The sequence below is a fragment of the Gossypium hirsutum genome, chromosome D04, assembly GCF_007990345.1.
Source record: "Gossypium hirsutum isolate 1008001.06 chromosome D04, Gossypium_hirsutum_v2.1, whole genome shotgun sequence".
Taxonomy (NCBI): Eukaryota; Viridiplantae; Streptophyta; class Magnoliopsida; order Malvales; family Malvaceae; genus Gossypium; species Gossypium hirsutum.
In genome coordinates, this window is record NC_053440.1 from 17661839 (window position 1) to 17666787 (window position 4949).

Genomic DNA, 4949 nt, shown 5'->3' on the forward strand with positions numbered 1-4949 from the left:
CCATCTAATTTTTTTCTTTCTAGGTATCTTTGGAGAAAACTTTCTCAATTTTCTTAAATGTTTCTTTTTTCTGGTAGGGCAATAATAAGATTTGTCTTTGCCACATTTGATTTTGAGATAAGAATCATCACAGCCTTTGTCTAACATCCTATCACCATGAAGATAATCCTTAAAGACTTTTCTTCTGTTGCACAAGTCTTCAAGAGTAATATAAGTCTCTTGCTGAATTCTTCCAATAGTTAAATTGTGGATGTTTTTACCTTGCCTTTGTAAGCTGTGATTGACTGCCACTTGGAGTGGATCAGGTATGGATGTAAGCACTGCTTGTTTGAGACTTGGATCTAACCCAAGGGCGCAAAAGAGTTTAGTCATTGCATAAAAATGCTTTGACAAATCTCTTCTTTTGTATGAGTAACATTGTTTTTTGAAAAATTCTCTTCTTTTTAGAGTCAATAGATCTTCAGGACTTCCAATAAAAAATTATGAATAATCCTGATTGCTTGTGATAAGTCTGTCAAGACTAAAAATTGCATTTGATATTCTTGACTTATAGAATTCCACCAGTCTTTTAACATTCCCACAAATCTGGAAACAAATTCCATCAGAATGTTATAATGATTTTCTTCTGTCAGGCTTTTGGTTTCTAACCAAGCATGGAATTCTTGCAGTCTTTCTGGCCATTTGTTTGTTGGAATATCATCTAGAGTGAAAATCATCTTTCCACCCGAAACATGAGGTGAAGGTCTTGCATTTAAAGGTTCAGCTGCTTCACTCATTTCTTCATCATCTGACATTTCAACTTTTACATTTGGTTGAGTTGTTACTTGTAGATCATGACATCTAAAGACTCAGAATCTTTTGAAGTAAATTCTGATGAAGATGATTATTCAGTAGGAGAGTCTTTAGGTTCTTGTAAAACAGATATTTTTGGAAGCATTTCCTAATTGTAATCCTTCACAAAATTTGATAAAGGATTACTATCAGAAAGTTTTTCCTTTTGAATCATGAATGATTTTAATACCTATTTAGGTGGAGAAGGGTTTTTTTTGTACTTTCTTATTCAACAAGTTTTTTTCCCAATGATTTTTCTTTTTACCTTTTTCTTTCTTCTGCCTCTTTTTTCTCTGCTTCTTTTTGAGCCTTGATCTGTAAATACAGATCATAAGTCTTGGGTTTTTCTTTTCTGCAGGAGGAGGAAAAATTATTTTTTGAGTTCCGGATGATGGAGGAGTATCCAACTGTCTAATTGAAGGAAATAGTTCAATACCATTCTTGGAAAGGTTAGGAGGTGGTATTTTCCCTGTTTCCTTTAATATCTGGATCTGTTCTTTGAGATTTTGCATTTCTTTTTCTCTCTGTGTAAGGTGAGAGAAAAAAATCTTGGCCTGGCGCTGCAGGTTTTCTAGCGACTTCTTTCAGTTTTTTTTGGAAAATCTGAATAAGATCTTTAATCATCTTTGAATTTTCATCAGCTCTGGTTTCAAATTTGGAGACTTTTGAGTCAATTTGATTGACTTTCGAGTCTATTTTCTTCAAGATTGAATTTTGAGCCAAAGCATTTTCTATTTGCCAATTGAGAGTAGCTTCTGCCGCCGTTATTTTGACTAGTTTTCCTTCTGGATCTGCTTGTAACTTTGAAGGAATTTTTGGAGTATGAATATACTCTTTTTTTGAAAATTTTGTAATAGAAGGAAAATCTTGATCATAAGAAGATGCTGGCTGATACATGTATACTTCTTGACTTATCTGATATGGAGTTAAAGTTTGGGCTTATTGGGAACAAGATTGAGTCTGATTTTGTTTTTGAACCCATTTGTTGATCCTCTTATAACATGGCTGCTTTAAAGGCTTAACCAACCATTTTTGTTGGTCTTGAGGATCTTTCTTTGGTGGTGGAGGTGGTGGAAAAGACTGATGTTCAACTTCTGGCGGTTTTTTTAGTTTATCAACAGAATAATCAACAAGATAAACAAATTTGCCATTATATTTTCCCAGAGGACCAATATTTGGATCACCATTTATCCACCATTTGTAAAACTCAGACTATGTTGATTTCTTGTGAGATTTTTTCTTGTGAGGCTTGTAAGCTTCATTATCCATGCCTGCAACCCATTCGTCAAAACTTAGCTTATTACATAGTTCACAGAAACACATAAGATCCCATGGACAATGTCCTGTAACAGGGTCTTTAAAATAATATAGAGGTTTTTCGTCTAATTGAAAACTCTCTATGAGAGTTGATCTTGGCCTTGGACTTCCAGGTTGGAAAGGTTGCATCATCAACTATGTTGGGAAGATTGGTGGTGTAACTTGAGGTCTTACATAACTATGATCAAATCGAACTTCATTGGTTTTGTCTGATTTGGTGATGATCTGACTTTTGGTTGATTTGATAGGTTGATTATGATTATGCTATGGATTTGCTCATAATTTGTTGCCCACTTTTCTGGCAAAAGTTTCAACAACTCTTGCTTAGGTATTTGTTTTGGCACATGCACACAGTGAGGCTCTTCTTTGGTATTAACATAAATGAGAAGGGAATCTTCAGAACCATGGTGTGACAGGTTAAAGGGTGATCTTGAATATACACTATTTGATGGTGAAGGGTCGCTGTTACTGCTGATTCAACCATCTCAGCTCCAATAATCTGGATTTGGACTTTTAAGGCATCCAACAAGTTTGGATCTTGAAGGGACATGATAAAATTAGGAAATAAAGTTACCATCGCCATTCTTGAGCTTAGAGTGGCTTCAACTGTCCCAATACATGCGTCCTAATATCGTTTATATCTTGAATCTAATAGAGCAATCCTAGACACAACTGATTTTCCAAATGTTCCATGATAATTTAGAGCTAATTTGACTGCACCGAAATGGATATGTGAATATCCATGTTGAATCCAATCTTGTGAAAAATTTGAAGGAACTTCAAGAGCGACAAATTGTTCTTCCTGGCCTCCATAAATCAAATGCTTGTCAAACTTTGAGGACTGAACATATTCTCGAATATTCTTGCGACTGATACTAATTAGTGACTTTATACTCTTTATTGGGGAATAACTAGGTTTTTGATAGGTAGAGTATGGATTTACAAGTGGTAGATATGTGGCTTGTACATTTTTTTCCTCTGTAAAGTAAATTACCTCATATAATGAGGATATTTTCTTAAGTACATTGAATTTTGTTCTTATCATAGTTTTAAATATCTTCATTTTAATTATTTTATATTTTTTATAATAATATTTTTAACCAAGTATAAAATAATAAAAATATTTTAACAATATATTTATTTATAAACCATTATTGGCAACATTTAGATATGTTGTTTCGAATATATATTAGTTAAGGAATGAGTTATCACTCAACAATATGAAATCTTAATGGAGAAGTATCACTCAACAAGATCGTATGGGTTATACAGCAAAAAGTATGTACTATTGTCACGGGGCTAGATCTTTTGACTTGTGAACTGTGCGGCCTTAGGCGATCCGTTTATTTTAAACTCGCCTAAGTCAGCCTTTACTCCAAAGGTGAGGATTCTTTTAGAATTCCTCCAAGACACCAATTTGTATAGCGGAAAAAATTGTGCCAAAAGAAGCCACAAAAGAACAATAGAAAGCCACAGAAAGAATGCACGAAAGGTGTTTGAGTAAATGCTCAAAGAATTCTATTACTCATAAGAATTCAAGTTACAATAGATGATTTACAAGTGAGGGGGAGGCTCTCTATTTATAGTTGAGCTCTCCCAAAACTGACGGTTAAGATCCAAGTTACATTAACGGACGAGATTAGTCTATCTTTTGATTTTAGGGATTTACAAGATTACATAATATCAAATCAAATCTACAAGATATGATTCCCATATTTACTAAAAATAGCCTATGTTTCCATATCTTTATTATCGAGCCTACCAGGCTTCAATTTGACAGGCTTCTCTAACAGTTCTTTGAATAGGGCCAGTTCTCGTGGGCTAAATGATCCTCATCTTATCGAGAGGCCTTTATGGGGCGTATCTTGTGCCATGGTCATGGGCTTTGCAATTTGGCCCGTGACATTCTCCCCCACTTATTCTCGCAATGCCCTCGTTGCGCCTTCAAAATGACATTGACTTGGTTCACCTCGAAACTCTTTCGTTGCCTTGGCTTTTTATCAATTTGTCTTACGATCGAGTTGTCCCTTCCTTCGGAACTTTTGCCTCGGCTTCTGTCACCTCTTAACTTGAACTGTTGCATGTTAGAGTATGTCCAAAGATCAATCATGAGATGGTTGTAATAACATACTTGATTTATCATGTTTATTAATATAAGGCGTTACCATTATTATTTCAGTTTCTTTTCTGTGTACATAAATAAACTATTTTATAGTAATGTCCTGAGAATAATATGATTATTCTTAAAAGGTCCTTAGTCAAGTATTATTGTTGGCTAGGAAAACAATAATGCATTAAGACTAACATGTAGTTGATTGATGATAAAGAGTTGTCATTGATATGGAATGTCAAGATCGATGCATGAATATGTGTGTTAGAGAACAACATATTGGATTGACCCGTTATGAGTATGTTTCTTGGATTATTATGTAATAGTCACAACATTACTCTTAGTGATTAATATGTATATGATCCTCAGACTTGAGATCATCATAATCCCAACATCGTGAGTTGTGTATTTTGATACAGTCAAACGTACACCGTAACTAGTTGTTCTATAAATGCTGATGTTGGATATACCACAATCTGTGTAGAGGGATATGGTTGATCGATATAGGATAAGTCCCTCCTACATAATGGGAGTAATATCTTAGGCCATTTGATTGAGTGAGACTAGAAATGCATGGTCATGCTCAAATAAGCTGATATGAGATGTCATACTTATTTGTATATCATAGTCTACTTAAGATATCAAGGAACATGGAATGGACTATGCAAGTGTGACTATTCCATGACTTGTG